The following is a 17,754-nucleotide window of genomic DNA, read 5'->3' on the forward strand; positions in this document are numbered from 1 at the left end:
CAAATCTCATATATCTATAACTCATCTTCAAAATACATCATGCTAAAAAAATTAGCAATTTATCAAGCTTGTATCATTCAACCACAACTCAAGACATCTATGGGTAGAGGTGGAGAATGAGCTCAGTTAACAAAAAAGAGCAATAATAAACATAAACAATGAAAGACCCACATGAAAAAACCTCAATCCAAAGTCCAAACACAAGGAAAATCCAATAGCAAATTTACCTCTAGAGCAGAAAAGGCTAGAGAGAGCAATCAATATCTCCTTCCACACCATACGGGGTCCATAACCAATCTTTGAACTGGGTTTGGTTGTAAGACTCACAACTTCTTTTTCTGTTATGCTGAGACCGTTTCCTTTTCATTCTTTCGAGTTCAAGCTTTACCAAGTAATGATGCTTGAAGCAATGAGTGATCATCTTCGATAGAAATAGATGCATCCTTCTCTCTCTCTATGTTACCTACCCAAATGGAAGTTCAATTTGTTACCCAAAGTCCTATTTTGGAAAGCATCAGCAATTACAGATTAGTTCTATCATAGGAGGATGAAAGACTGGAAATGTTGTTGGGGGAAGTGGCAGCCGAAGGACTCTTCTACTGGAAAGGAAATGGTGGTGGCAAAGGTGGGGAATAAGCTCGGTCAACAAAAACAATCATGAGAGAAGAAAACTCAAGAGAGAAGAAGAAGGCGAAAGTGTCAAAATTTGCTGATCAAAAAGCGTCTTGGGGTACAGGCTCAAAGCATATGTGTCGCTTTCTCTTTCCGTGTCTATATGAGATTTGAAAGAGAAACTGACAAAAAGGATGGAAATCTTATTTGATCACTTTAATGGTGAGAATTTGAGGGGTTACACAGGAGTAAGAGCAACTAAAAGATTTACCATATATCTAATATCAAATATTTTATTTTTTTACCATTCTATTTAAATATGATTTTTTTTAATCTTTCATTATTTTTCCTCTACATCTCTTTCTTTCTCTTCTTCTTTGTCTCTCTCTTATCTAAAGGTGTGTCTGATTGGGATAATTTTGAAAATTCTCTGTCTCTCTCTTATCTAAAGGTATGTCTGGTTGGGATAATTTTGAAAATGATGAAAAAAAAAGAGTGGAAAATATGAGAAAAAATGAGTGAGAGGGGAGGGAGGTAGAGAAATGATAGGGCCCGGCTACTTTCTCTCAAAACCCACCAAAACTTGATTTTGACAAAATTTTCCTTTGCCACCAACAAGCAATTTTTTTTTTCTACTTTTTCTTTTCTGGTTCTTCTTATTCCATTAGTTGGTTTTAGGTTTCTTCTTCTTCTTCTTCTTCTTCTTTTTTTTTTTTTTTTTTGGGGGGGGGGGCTGCTCATCTTACTTTTTATCCTTTTGTTAATTTCTTTTGTTTTTATCTATTTCTTCCATTCTCTTTTTTTGTTTTTCCTTTTTTTTTCTCTTTTTTTTTGTATCCGTTTGGCTTGTGAAAAAAAAAAGCGAAGTGTTTATACACTTTTTTTTAATAACAAATGAGTATAAAAAATGTTTTACTTTTTTTTTTTATTTAATATGAACATAATTATAAATTTATACCAACTTTATTTTTCATAATTTTTCATCTCTCTTCTTTTCTTTCCTCCCAACCAAAAACATATGAGAGAAAATTAATCCTCCTACTTTTCTATCTCGTCGAATTTGATGAGATCTAGTCAAATCTAGCAAAAATCTAGGCGGATTTGATGAATTTTCACCAAATACTTACCAAAAAATGTTTGGAGTTTCTAGAGTTTGTTGGGTTTTATGGTTGGGTCCAGTGAGTCAAGTTTAAGAGTAGAGAACTTGCCAATCGACCCATCAGAGTCAATTTTTAAAGTCCGAAACCCACCGCCAATTGTCGAAGCTCTCGAATTGGTTACGGGTGGGTGGACACCCCTATACACAACAAAGCATGGCCACAACTAAAACCCACCAATGGCAACAAACAACATAAACGAAGCCCGAGATTCAATCAAAGAGAGAGGTAGAGTCAAGAGAAAGAGAGAGAGACGAACAAAAGGGAGTCAAAGAGAGGAAAGGAAGCGAGATTGAGTCCAAGAGATGAGACAGACAATAAAAACAAATAAGAGTTGCTACAGTGAACTCTTATTTATAAGAGTTTTTTGTAGTTTAATGTCAATGTTTTTTAGACATAGCACCACCAGTGTAGTATAATTTTTATGATTGGAGATGCTAAAATAGCTAATTAGTTTTAGCATCTCCAATATGAATGTTCTAAGGGGGGGGGGGGGTGTGGGTAACTAATGAGGTGGGTAAAGTGATAAAGTCTAAACCACATGTAGGCACTATTAAAATAAGCATAATCAATGGTGAGTTTAATATAATTTCCCTTATTTATAATATATATACTTCTTCATATCTAATATTTCAATGGTTTTGTTTAAGTTAGCTCTATTAGTAAAGTTTCTAATAGTTGAATAAGAGATCTTGGGTTCAATCCCTGCCTACACCAAAAAGGTCTTGGTGTCTTGATCTGATGATAAAGAGTAGAATCATCAAAAGCGGATGCTATAGGTTGAAACTTTTTAATAATAATAAATGGTTTTTTAGGCCTAATATGGACCCATTGGTATGATATCATTATAGTATTAAATTAATGAGACTGGAAAAAAAAAAATTGTAAATATATAATTACCTACATAAGGGTATTTTAGAAATTTTGACAAAAATATAATGTCGTTACCTTATCATATCATATCACCAAATAGATGTATAAGAATAATTATTCCATTACAGCTTTTTATATTACTATGTAAATTATGTAATCATCATTACAGCGTACTCAACATGCCCTAGGTTTTATTGTTGTAATGAATTATATTTTTAATTTGAAAGTATTAAACTTGTAATTGCAATGTTACCAATGAGAATTTAAGACTAACATGCGATTATCATGAACTTCATAAGAACAAATGGATTATTGCAAGAACATTATGTAATAAACATGTGAACATCATTTGATTTATTTCTAAAATCTAGTATGCTTCAATCCTAATTGTCCCATTTCATCATAACAAAACATGTTCATTTAACCAGCAATCCAATATAACAAAACAATTATGCAAAGAATGACACTAACAATAATACTTGCATAAAAAGGGAAGAAATTTCACTAGAGTTCTAGAGAATAGGTAATGAAAGACTTGGACCTAAACTAAATTAAGGATCACTAGTTGCACAATGATTTTACTTAGTTCCTTCCTCTTGAGCTTTAGGAGAATGAGGTTCTTTGAATTGTGAATCCCCCCTCTCTTTATAGAGGGAGTAGAGGGTATTGTGATGAGATTTGACACACTATTAGTTATAATAAATAGTACCAGTCATAATAAATTAACCATAATTGAATATGTCTAGTTCTAATTGTAACTAAAGACATATATTAATTGTTAAAACTTGATTCAACTACAACTTTTAATATGATGGTCCAATTGAACAACATGACACATTGTTTTGATCGTTACATTTTCTAGATTTGTTTTATGTGAAGTTTTAGGAAATCCAATGATCAAATTTCAATTTTAACCTTGAGTTGTGAAATGACAATTTTGCCCTTGATTATGTTAATTGGAGGTTGGTAAATATGGTGTAAGCATGTGATCAGAACATTGCAAACTACCTATTACACATTGTCATCACTTTTTAACCTCGAGTTGTGAAATGACAATTTTACCCTTGATTATGTTAATAGGAGGTTGGTAAATAGGGTGTAAGCATGTAATCAGAACATTGCAAATTACCTATTACACATTGTCATCACTGTAAATAATACTATCACCTTTATTGATTACCTCAACAAATCCTTAAATTCTGGATTTGAAGTCAAAAGTCTTGGCTCATTAAGCTATATTCTTGGGGGTCATTCTACAGTACCCTCATTTATTTTAGGGGTACGGTATCCACCTAAGTCTGAATCATACATTCTAATGCTTTTAATCTTAACCATTTAAATAATTTAAGTGGGTTACCATTCACCGGTAGAAAAGGTTAGGGTAAAAAAAAAAAAAAAAAAACTCTCTCTCTCTCTCTCTCTCTCTCTCAACTCTGCTCCTCTTCGCCAATCTTCACCACGTCTGCCCAAACTCTCAGCTAACCATTTTCATCATTTTTCCTAAATTTTTCCTTCCAATCTTCACCACGTTTGCCCTGAACTCTCAAGTAATCATTTTTCATCATTCTTCCTGAATTTTACCCTGTAGGTTTGTGCTTTTGAATGGTGGGTTTAACCATTTTTTTCTCTATTATTTATGTTGGGCCGATTTGAGAGATTTTCTTTCATCTAGGAATTTTGGAGCACTAACATTGGCAAATTTGTGAAATCTTAACTGAAATTTCCTATTCAGCAGATTCCAATTGAAAACAAAACCATTTTCTTCAATTTCCCCCCAATTGTAATCTATGTGAAATTTGCCCCCTAAAATATCCTTTAGCAAATGTATAATGTGAAACTTACAGAGATTTTGATTTTGGTTTTAGTTCTTGGCAATGGATATCTCTGATTCCCAATATGGTTGCCCACCCAACTTTATTTTCTGTTTTTTCATAAGCTGGTAGTGTTAAGTTCTTCATTGAAGTTTTTGTGAGGTGCTCCATTCTAGTCTATTGATTGTCTAGTGTAGTAGTAGATTTGTTAGTTTTGTCTGGATTTTCAGGGTTGGCCCCTCTCTATAATCACATTTTTACAAGTGAAGTGAGGTCTCGTTGTGGATTAGTACAATTGAATTCTGAATGGTCTTATATTTTGTAGAGAGAAGATGTTAAAGGTAGAAAAGAACGCACACCTGAGAGATTTTTACTTTTGCTGATTTACCTGCACCTGAATTACAATGGGTGGAGACGCCACCAGCACTGGTACCTCATCTTGATGAAGCATCCATACAGATTAAAAAACTTTTATATGTGTTTGCAGGATATCGCACACTTGACCATGTGAGAATCTAACAATATCTGAATATTTTGATTGTTCCATATTCAAGTTCAATGCTAGTTTATGCTTCAATAGGACATCATTGGCAGGTTGAATCCTTTTGTTTTTAAACTATGACTGTACTTCTTTGACCCTTATTGAGGCATCACCAGAATATATAAAATGTAAATCAGTCAGATATTGGAATTTATTTTAGACAATTTCAAATCATTGATATTGATGATCTTTGCTTATGCCTATGTTTATGTCTTGTAGGTGCACTCTCATGTTGACATACACAATTTCACTAGTAATACATGGGGAGGGAGGTTTGATTTGCCCAAAGAGATGGGGTATTCACATTTAGTTTTGTATAGATATTTTCAGATATTTTATGTTTTTTACAATTCAAGGCGGCTCTAATTGAAATGCAATTAACTATTTGATGAAATGCCTCTATGAGCTATCTATTTAACTGCAAGAGTTTTAGGCTGAGGTTTTGAGCTACTTTACACAGTCATTGATGTACATTCAGTACAAGGAAAAAAATTCAAGTCCATGAGAGATTAGGAACTAATTTTTCATAGCTTTATACACTGCAAACAAGAGTCAGGCTTTGCAATGTCTACCTCATGTTGTGTTTCCTGTGGTTGATATCGTAAATAAGAGTCAGGCTTTGCATTAACCTGATGATGATGATGATTAGATGTTCGGTAGCATGAAAATATAGTATGGTTCCCTTTTTTTTTATATAACTACTTGTAGAGGTATAAAATGTAACATGTAATTACTTCTCAAAAATTTCATGCAATTGATATGTGAAAGGGACTAGCTAAGCCAATTACACAAGTGACGAAAGAATTGTTTAGCTGAAACCCTGTATGACCAAACTTTGCACAAATGCATGATCCTGCATTGTTAGAATAGCTACACAATATCCATGATGCTGAGTAGTGGTTTGGGAAAAAAAATTATAATTTGAAGTATGTTTCATTCCCAGTTTGCTTGAGGGATTAACACAATCTATTTTTAAAATTCATAGGGTGTTATTGCTTAAACTTTTTTCTTGTTCATCCCCCATGAAATTCATTTCCTAGTGCATTTTATGGTCTTACTGATGCTATTTGGTATATTTAATCGTTTACTAGTTGGATTAGCACCATGTTGTCTGTTTTGAGTTTGTCTTTATTTTTTATTTTTGTTTTCATTTGTGGGTTTGTAATGCAAATTATGTGTTTGATGAAATGGTACTATGAACTGTCTATAAGTTGTAAAGTAATAAGTAATTGATTTGATTAATATGAGAATATCTGTAAAGTGTGTTACTTGAACTAAGTAGCAAGTTTTTGATACGCTAGTGGGTTGGTAATTCATAGCATGCTTTTCTAGTATTGAGTTTCGAATTGCTTCTTTTTCAAACGATTTGCTTCTCAAATGTGTTTCAATTGTTGTAATATGTGATCACAAGCAAGAAATAAAATTGTGAGGTTGTGAAGACAAATAGAAGACAAGAACTAAGAGAAGTTCTGAAGTATAGACTTACTACTGATAAAGACTAGACTTCTGTGATGGTGATATTTAGATGATATACATCCTAAATTTGGCTTGACTCATTCTTTTGTATTTAATAGTGGTGATGACTTTTATTCTTATTGATGGGACAAGCTGATGATATGTAATTATATTTACTCGGACCTCTATTCTTTTTTGGCTAATAGTCCTTGTAATTATTGTATAAAGTTTTGACTTATTTTGGGAGTATCTATAATGAAATTATTATGAAAATTCTTGATATTGGTACTTGGTATGAATTATTTGGATTGAATTGTAAAAAAGGAAAAATCTACAGGTACCTTTGGGTTGTATTTCTCATGCTTTGGACCCTTCTGAGTTTGGGGCATGACAAGTACAATGTTATGTTCCTTTAAATTCTTATTTTAGCATTCTTCCCCTATCTAATACGCTTAATTTACCTTTTGGGTTTCACTGTCGTTTCGGTCATTTTCAAGGTTTCTATGTTTTTTTTCTTTATTATTGATTTTCTCTATTTCTCAGTGTCCATTCTAATAAGAGCTTATATATATATATATATATATATACCGAAGACAAGGCCATAAATTATATGGCTTAGTTTCAAATCCTAGTAAATAAGTCTTGCTTACACTAAGGAGTTAATGTGGGCTACTATCAGCCACCCATGTGAATGAACAAAGTAGAGAGATGAAAATTGACATTTTAATAGTCAATTATGTTAAAATTAGGCTTTCCGGTATTTTATAAGAACAAATACATTAAGGCCTTAGAATGAAGAGTTTGCAGAAACTAAAAGAAACCTAAGAGAGGGAGAGGGAAAGAGAGAGAGAGAGCAGTGGTTCCATGGCACTATTAATAATAATAATAAATAAATAAAAATTGTCCAACCCATGGGTCCAACTGACCCAACCCAATCCACATGGGTTGGGTTGGGTTAGGTTGGGTTGAACCTTATGATGGGTTGGGTTGGATTTTTTTAACCTACCATGGTGGGTTCGGTTGGAAGAATTTCTCAACCTAACCCAACTTGACCCATGCACACCCCTAACTAAGGATATTTCAGTCTTTATCAAGTTTCTAAGATATTTTTAGATATTCTCTACGTATAGGGGCCATTACAGTCATTTTCTTTTCTAAGCGTATTTTGGTCATATTTTAGGTTTCGTGGTTATTTTAGTTATTTTTAGGTTTTATGGTAATTTTGGTCATTTTTTAAGTTTCAAGGACATTTGGTAATTTTTTTTTGTCCTAGGGGTATTTTGGTCATTTTCTTAGGTATCATTGTTATTTCGGTCATTTTTAGGTTTTATGGTAATTTTGGTCTCTTTTTTTTAAGTTTCAAGGTTATTTGGTTTTTTTTAAGGGTATTTCGATCATTTTTTAGGTTTTGTGGTTATTTCAATAATTTATTTTGGGTTATTTGGTAATTTTTTAAGTTTTAGGGTTATTTTGTCATTTTTTAGGTCCTAAAAGTATTTTGGTAATTTTTTAGGTTTTAGGGGTATTATGGTAGTTGGTGAAAAAAAAAAATAGAACCATCAAATGTGACAAAAGTACCACCAAATGTGAGAAATGTACAGTTTAATGTGATATTGGTATTGACTTATGTGACAATGGTACCATCAAATGTGAGAAAAAAATAATGGAATCATCAAATGTGACAAAAGTACAGTCACATTTAATGTTGGTACTATATAATGTGAGGACAACACTGTAAAACGTGAGAAAAACTAAATTAAAGTACAACCAAATGTGAGAAAAGTATGGTCAAATGTGATGTTGGTACTGCCTAATGTGACAATAGAACCATCATTTGCAAGAAAAGAAAAATTGAACCATCAAACATGACAAAAGTGCAATCACATGTGATTTTGGTATTACACAATTTGAAGATGGTATCATCAAATGTCAAAAAAAATACAAGTACAACTAAATGTGGTAAAAATATTGTCATATGTGATGTTAATACTACTTAATGTGATAATGGAACCATCAAATGTGAGAGAAAAAAAAATAGGGGAACTATTGAATGTGACAAAAGTACAGTCACATGTGATGTTGATACTACCTAATGTGATGATGTAACTGTCAAATGTGAGTAAAAATTAAAGTACTATAAAATGTGAGAAAAAGTACAGTCAAATAAAATGTTAATACTACTCAATGTAACAATGGAACCATCAAATGTGAGAGAAAAAAAATAAGGGAACCACTGATGTGACAAAAGTAGAGTTACATGTGATATTGGTACTGCACAATTTGAGGATAGTACTATCAAATGTGAGAAAAAATACAAGTAAAATCGAATGTGACAAAAGTACAGTCAAATGTAATGTTAGTACTGCCCAATATAACAATGGAATCATTAAATGTGAGAAACAAATAAGGAAACTACCGAATGTGACAAAAGTACAGTCACATGTGATGTTGGTAATGCTCAATGTGACAATGGAACTGTTAAATGTGAGGAAAAAATTGAAATACCACAGAATGTGAGAAAGGTACAATCAAGTGTGATTTTAATACTGCCCAATGTGATAATAGAATCATCAAATGTGAAGAAAAAAAATAAGAGAACTACTGAATGTGACAAAAGTACAGTCACATGTGATGTTGATATTGCATAATGTAAGGATTGTACCATCAAATGTGAGAAAAAAAAATAAGGGAATCATCGAATGTGACAAAAGTACAGTCACATGTGATGTTGTTACCGCACAATGTGAGGATGGTACCATCAAATGTGAGAAAACAAATAAGGGAATCATCGAATGTGACAAAAGTACAGTTACATGTGATATTGGTATCGCACAATGTGAGGATAGTTCCATCAAATGTGGAAAAAAAAAATAAGGGAACCATCGAATGTGACAAAAGTACAGTCACATGTGATGTTGGTACTACATAATGTGAGGATAGTACCATCGAATGTTAGAAAAAATAAGGGAATCACCAAATGTGACAAAAATACAGTCATATGTGATGTTAGTACTACACAATGTGAGATTGGTATTATCAAATGTGATATTTTGATAACCCAGTATAACAGGTTATCTACTAGTGGATACTGTACCCCCAAAAAAAGGGGGAGTACAATAGAATTACCCTTTTCTTGGTCTTCAAATAACACATTTTGATTTAGGTCGCTACCTTACCCAAATGCACTATAGATCTACTTATCAAATACAATAAGTTCAATACAAGGCCATGCTCTACTCCCTACCTTAATTACTAGCTCTTATGGTGAACCACTTTTAAACCCTTCTACCTATTGCAGTCTTTTTGGAGTTTTGCAATACCTCATTTTATAGGTTTAGTTTATTGGTCCATAATGTGTGGACCATCTCCAAAAAAAAAAATAATAATAATTAATTTTTTTTAAAAAAATATTATTATTTATATGGTTTTGGTGTTTTATGCTATTAATCCTTTGGTAAACAAAACATTATTTCCTAATTAAGATAAATTAAAGGCAAACCATGAAATATAAGAAGTTAATAACTTTCAACTTTCAAGCAATGTTATTCTTTTATTTATTTATATTTTAAGGTAATTTCTTGTTGTTGTATATGCACATGTGCACTTACTCTTCTTCTATTTTTTTTATCTATATATTCCATATAAGGTTTTTTTTTTTTTTTTTTCAAAATTTTAACGGAGATGGCAGTGAATTTAAAGCACATATATGTTTTCTATTTATCATATTTTTCCCTAAATTGTACCACCTCTTCTTTCCTAAATTGTACCAAGGGTTGGTAAGGAGTAGAATAATTTATATTTAAGGTAATTTCTTACTTTCGAATATGCATACGTGCGCCTACCCTCTTTATTTTTATCAATATATTTCATATTCATTTTCATTTTATCAATATATTTCATATTAATTTTTATCCTCAAATTAATGGAGATGGTAGTGGACTCCAAGCACATATATGTTTTTTGTATTTATCTTTCTTTTTTAAAATAAAAATAAATAAAAATAAAAAAACTACCAAAGGGTTGGTAAGGAGTAGAATATTAGCATCCTACAAAATTATTTGCGAAGTGATTGTACTTGAGCTTTCTTTTACAATGTTTCTACTGCAACTATGAAACAAAATTTTCAATTATGAATATTGAAAAAATTAAAATTCACAATATAAGTAAAATTATTTTCTAAATATCTCTTTGATTCATGTATATTGAAAAAGAAGTTCTTAGAAAAAATTTTACTAAAATGTAAATTGCACCCTTTAAGTTTGGTTGAAATTCATTTTAGTCCTTTAACTTTACTTTAATTTAATTGAGTTCTCTAAGTTTCAAATTTATTCAATTAAGATCTTCTATTTAGTTTTTTTTTTTTTTAATTGCCATTAAAAAAATATTATTTTCACAAGAAAAAAAAATCTATAAAATTAATAAAAATATTTTATAGAATTTTTTATGTGAGATTTTTTTTTCAAAATATCTTTTTTCATTAGTTAATTGCATATTTAACAGCAATTTTTTTTTTTTTTTTTAATGGGGTTGGACAAAAGGTCTGAAATAAATAAATTTGAAATTTAGAGAACTCAATTGAATAAAAACAAAGTTAGAGGACTGAAATAAATTTTAGTCAAACTTAAAGGGTTAATTTATATTTTAACCAAAAATTTTAGTACAAAATCAATCATATTCGATTTTCAAGATTTAAAATAATGTCAAGTTTTATTTTAATAGGTAATTGATAAGAAATTATTAAGAAAAGCTTCTTTTCTCTATATGTTATTAACATTGAATGCATGCTAATTTTATTTTCTATGTATTAATTTAGTTTTAAATCTTAAATGTACCCTGAAAATTTTAAAAATCTTAATATATTAATTATCCTTGAATTTCAAGAAATTTTTAATTCATACTTTGACCCATCTAGCTGAAATTTTGGTTCAGTCCATTGCACTCTTTCTTACTTGACCTATAACAAGCATAAATCCTCCAAGATTACCCAAAGTCCATGAACAAATACACATTCGAAACTGTTTGAAACAACAACCACAATTGAAGACATCTACGGGTAGAAGCCCCTACAAACTTCCTCTTAGAACCGTTGGTGAAGGCATGAAAAGAAAGGATGTGAAATTAAAATAAAAAATAAAGAAAAATTTAATGGATGCTTTTTTTTTTTGGATACAAGATAAAAATTATGTTCTAGCATAATCTAAGTGTATATGTGTGTGAAGCTCCCTTCTTAAGACTTGAACCCCAGCCTTTGCCCCTTACACCCCAAAAGCACTCAAGAGTATTGTTTTAGGAAATAGTCTTAGAAAATTTTTATGAGAAAAGAAAAAAAAATTAATTTTTTTGATCTCTTACAACTTTTTATATTTCTCATAAAAGTAATATCAATTTTTTTTTTTTTAAATTGTCAATTGATAAATTCTCTTCTGTTAACTGGATCAAAAAAAGAAAATAGGGCTAGAACTAAGAATTAGAAAGGAAAAGAGAGAAAAAAGAAGGAAAAAAGGGATGGTAGATTCAAGCAAGAAGATCAGAGTGTGAGAAAAACAAAAGAAAATGAAACCCCGCTTGATTGAATCTAAGACCCCAAGCCAACTTGGCCTGTATGCCTCCTCTCTTATAACTAAGAACATAGCGACCCCAATCTATCTAAAACATAGCCAAAACCTAAACCCACATAAATGGAGCCCAACCTTTTGCTTTTAAATGCCTAAATCCACCTTCTAACAATCCATTTCGGCCTAAGTATAAACTCAAACCCAAATCCAAAACCAAACCACTAACCTTTCAGAATTACAAAATAGTCCTTACATCTTTAATTTATTACGAAAACACCCATTCCTAATGAAAATTGTACAAACACCTCAAACTTTGTTAAAATCACACTAAAACCCCTAAGTTTTTCAAAATTTTACTTAAGCTCTATAATTCAATGAAATTACACTTAAGCCCCTACACTTCCTAAATCACACTTAGGTCATTACACTTTAGGATGATTACACAGATTTCTCTAAAATTAATAAAATTACCAAAAAACTACTAAAGAAATTATCAAAATTCCCCTAATTTGATGGAAATTATGAAATATCCTTGAACCCTAGGAAATTATCAAAACTCCCTTTAAGTATTCAAAATCGCCAAATTAAGCCTAAATAACACTAGAATGACTTGAATACCTTCAAAACCTCAAACTTTACTTAATTAATCTTGAATTCCATAGAAATTACCAAAATATCCCAAATATAATCCAAATGACCAAATTAACCCTAAATCACACTAATATACCCCTAATACCACCAGAAATGCTAGATAAACCCTAAACTCCATTGAAATTATGAAAAAAAAAAAAAAATCTCTTACATTCACCAAAATTACTAGAAAAAATAGCAAAACACTCGAAATTTACTAGATTGCACCTATTTCACAATAAAAATTACATAAACCACAAAATTGACCCCTGAATCAAATTAAACAGTATAAGATGCTAACTTAATTACTTTAATGTCTTTCTTATGTATTTTTGAACCTAAAATTAGGGTTTCAGATGGTAGGTCACTAATTATCCGTATATACCATAGAGCAATCACATCACATCTCATGAGTTGGTGCATACAAGTGGCCTTACCGAACTTTTCAAATCTGTTAAGTAATGATCTAGGTCAGTCATATTTAATCTAAAGAATTTTCTTTTTCAAGATTTTATACTTAAATATGTTTGTTTCATTTGATGTTTAAGAGGCCTAGACAACGTATGACACGCACCACATAGGGAGCTATAAATGCACTATGGCAAAGTTTCTTATCACGGTGCACCTAAAGCTTAATTCTACCAAATTTTTGCCATGAAGATAAGACCAAATGTTGTCAAATCATCACCATGAAAGCGTAGTAAGGATCACGTTGCATGTCTCGTGACACACTTGTTATGGAACTCTAATAGACTTTTACCAAAAAATAAAACGAAATGTTACTAAATTTTCAACAAATTAGAAATGCAACTAGAGGCCATGAAATGCCATCATTTGTTTTTTAAAATAATTTCAAAAGTTGCAAAAGCCTATTTCCCTTAAAGAATTGAACACCCACTGTGGTAAAACCATCAATGCCACCTATTTGTATCATTCTTGATGCAGATACACAACAATGGACATTACTCCTCAAAACGAGAGCCAATATTTTAATTTACCTTCCATTTTCTAATCACCAAGAGTCAGTAAAAATGAGGTATCATCTTAAGAAAAAATGAATGAAGTATCTTAAAATATGTTAGTATATTGATTCCGCCATTAGAGATCTAAATATGTGTTAACAATGAGGTATCATCACAAGAACGTTCTTTGGATTCGACTTCTGGAGATCTAAAAGAACGCTCTATAGGAACTAAAATGTTAATTTTAAAGAGAGAAGAAGAAGAAGGCGAAAGCGTCCAAATTTGCTGATCAAAAAGCATGTTGGGGTATAGGCTCAAAGTATTTGTGTGTCGCTTTATTTTTCCGTGTTTAGAGCATTCACATATAGTTTCTTCAAAAATATTCATTTTACCATCTTAAAAGTTACTTTATCTATTATACCATACCATTTTACAACACACCTAACATCCTAACTTTTATTTTCCTATTCAATCCTTTAAAATAATATATACTACCTAATAAAATAATATAATCTAATCTCTCTCTCTCATCTCCCCCTTCACTCTGATTATCTTTTCCTCACTATCTCTCTCTTTCAACCACCCATCACCACTACATCTGCCACAAGAAACCCACCACCACCACCGTGAAAAAAACCCACCCTACCACCTGGAACAAAACCCATAAAATCCACCACCACCTTCACCTACAAAACCCACAAAGCCACCACTAAAAAACCCACCAAACACCAGTCAGCCATGGTGAGAATCAAAGGACAAAATCAAACCCAAATCAAAACGCACCACACCATATCTAGATGGACACCCACTAAACACTACAGCCACAGCAAGAACCACCAAGAAACCTCCACAACAACCACAAGCAACAAGCCACCATGCCACCACCAAACCTAGAAACCACACAATAGCCAAACCCAAACACTGGCCACACCAACCACAAAAAAAACACACTCTTGACACCGATCTCTATGCCGATCTCCACGTTAGTCTCCACATCGGTCTCCACGCCGATCTCTAACGCGCTATCCTCCATGCCGCCACACTGATGTCAACCACGCCACCCGCCTCGCCACCATGCCAATCTCAGACACACGAGTGAGGACTGAGGCTACACTGCTATAGAGAGAGAACTAGAGAAATGAGAGAAAGATAGACATGAGGGAGATGGAGAGACAAAGTGGGACTAAGGCTACACTGCAACAAAGAGAGAACCAGAGAAATGAGAGAGAGATATGCGGGAGACAGAGAGACAAAGTGGGAGACAGCTAATGAAGGAGAGAATAAATTAGTAAAAAATTTATACAAGCCTGCTACAGTACCATCTTATATATAAGATGGTACTGTAGTAGTATTGTAAAAAAATTTACAATAGAAGCCTGGAAAAAGCATGTTTCTTGTGCTTTGATGCTAAAATATGCCAACATATGGCATATAGCAGTGCGGGTACTAATGCTCTTATATGAGATTTGAAAGAGAGACCGACAAAAAGGATGGAAATGGGATATGTAGTTTGTGTTCTAGATTTCTACAAAATCTTATTTAATCTTCATCTATTTGCTTTTTTTTTTTTTAATGGTGAGAATTTGAGGAGTTATGCAGGGAGTAAGAGCAACTAAAAGATCTATTTTAATATTTCACTTTATAATATATCCAATATCAAATATTTTATTTTTTTACCACTTTATTTAAATATTATTTTTTTAATCTTTCTTTATTTTTCCTCTATATCTCTTTCTTTCTCTTCTTCTTTGTCTCTCTCTTATCTAAAGGTATGTTTGGTTGGGATAATTTTGAAAATGATGAAAAAATGAGAGTGGAAAATATGAGAGAGAATGGGTGAGATGGGATGGGGTAGAGAAATGATAAGGCCCGACTATTTTCTCTTCAAGCCCACCAAAACTTGATCTCCCTAAATTAGGGAGAAAATGGAAGTGAAAATGAGAAACTATGATTTTGACAAAATTTTGCTTCACCACCAACAAGCAAAGGTTCTTTTTTTTTTTTGGTGGTGCTCATTTCACTTTTTGTCTTTTTTGTTAATTTCTTTTGTTTTTATCCGTTTCTTCCATTCTTTTTTTTTTTCCTTTTTTTTTTTCTCTTTTTTATTATTTGTTTTGGATCCTTTTGGATTGTGAAAAAAAAAAAAAAAAAAAAAAAAAAAAAAAGAAGCAAAGTGTTTATATACATTTTTGTTAATAACAAATGAGTATAAAAAATGTTTTACTTTTTTTTTTATTTAATATGAACGTAATTTTAAATTTATACCAACTTTATTTTTCTTAATTTTTCATCTCTCTACTTTTCTTTCCTCGCAACCAAACACATGAGAGAAAATTAATCCTCCTACTTTTCTATCTCATCGAATCTAGTGAGATCTTGCCAAATCCGACAAAAATCTAGGCGGATCTGATGAATTTTCACCAAATACTAGCCAGACAATGCTTGGAGTTTCCAAATTTTGTTAGGTTTTATGGTTGGATCCAGTGAGTTGGGTTTAAGAGAAGAGAACCTACCAATCGACCCATCGAAGTCAGTTTTTAAAGTCTGAAACCCGCCGCCAACTGTCGAAACTCTCGAATTGGTTGCGGGTGGGCGAACACCCCTATACACAACAACCCATGACTACAATTGAAACCCACTAACGGCAACAAACAACACAAACGAAACCCACAGATTCGATCAAAGAGAGAGGTAGAGTCAAGAAGAGAGAGAGAGAGAGAGATGTACAAGAGGAAGTCTAAGAGAGGAGAGGGAGTGAGCACTACAAGAAAAAAAGACATAATACAACAAGTATTATTGCAAAATAATAATAATAATAATAATAATAATGGATGTAATATATATACTATTGCATCTCTAGGTTGTTGTTGTTGTTTTTTTTTTTTTTTTTTTTGGTAATAGTAACTTAAATTTATTACACCAATATGAGCTTGTAGCAATAATTATTATGTTACATCGAAATATGTTGTTATAATAGGTAACTCTTTTTTTACATTGAGATATGTTGTTGCAATGGGTAATTTTTTATTTCACATCGAACTATCTTGTTGTAATAGGTTAAATCTTTATTTCACAATAAATTTTGTTGATGTAATAGAGGTGAGTAATTGAGTAGCGGGAAAATTTGGGAAATTGGTGCTATTTTTTTTTTTTTATTAATTTCCTCTCTCCCACCCATGTCTATCCCTTTTTTTTTTCTCGTCTCAATATTTCTCTCTCACCCACACGTCTTCCTTTTTTCCTCATCTCAATTTCCCACTTTCTCTCACCACATCTATCTTCCTATTTTTTTCTCATCTCAAATTTAAATCACACTCACACACACGCCCAACTCTTTATTTTATTTTTTCATTTTTTTTTCATCTTAGTTTCCCTCTTTATCTCACCCACCTCTATCTCCTTTTTTTTTTTTTTTTTTTTTTTTTTTTAAATCTCAAATTCTCTCTCCCTATCTCACACCTACCTCATTTTTTTTTCATCTTAGTTTCCCTCTTTCTCTCACCCACATTTATCTCCATGTTTTTCTTATCTCAATTCTCTCTCTCTCTCTCTCCCCCCCCCCCCCACGTCTGTCTCTTCTTCTTTTTTTCCTTTTTTTTTCCTCATTTCATGTTCCCTCTTTCTCTTAAGCGTATCTCAAAATTCAAATTTATCTACTAACTACAAAACTTATCTCTCAAATTTCCATCTCACTCTCATATCTACTAACTCTAAATTTTCTCTCTCAACTTTCAATCTCTCTTAATTCATAGTCTTTTTGGAGAGACTCTTTCTCAGTTTAAAGATTTTCCCTCTAACTTTCAAGTAATCTTTTGGTTCTCTTTAAATTTTAATTTGATTTTTCTTTATTTAATTGAACAGTCTTCAAGTAGTATTGTTTTATATGTGTTTTTTTTTTTTTTTTAGAATCAATGATGGTGTATATTGGTGTCATTGTGTTGTATAAATGATGTTTTTCAACTTTATAATTATTTTATTATTTTTTTTCCAAAATAGGTGGTAAGTCAATGAAATGCTCGCGAAGTATGCTTGGATAACACCTTCGAGAAGAAACTTTTCTTTCATGTTGTATTGATTTTTGCATACTTTTTGAAACTATGTGATTGAATGTAAACTCAACAAGTTTTGTATATATTTGTATTTTTTGACATACATATT

The 17,754-nt window shown here is 31.7% G+C and overlaps 1 long non-coding RNA gene across 1 annotated transcript; it reads left to right on the forward strand.

Annotated features, from left to right (window-relative positions):
* Window positions 1-4,053: 4,053 nt before the first annotated feature.
* LOC115957846 lies at window positions 4,054-6,687 on the forward strand. The gene is made up of 3 exons (XR_004084413.1): window positions 4,054-4,247; window positions 4,779-4,960; window positions 5,214-6,687. It is a non-coding gene; the product is annotated as an uncharacterized LOC115957846 (long non-coding RNA).
* The last annotated feature ends 11,067 nt before the right edge of the window (window positions 6,688-17,754 follow it).

This window comes from Quercus lobata, chromosome 8, assembly GCF_001633185.2.
Source record: "Quercus lobata isolate SW786 chromosome 8, ValleyOak3.0 Primary Assembly, whole genome shotgun sequence".
In the NCBI taxonomy this organism is placed as follows: Eukaryota; Viridiplantae; Streptophyta; class Magnoliopsida; order Fagales; family Fagaceae; genus Quercus; species Quercus lobata.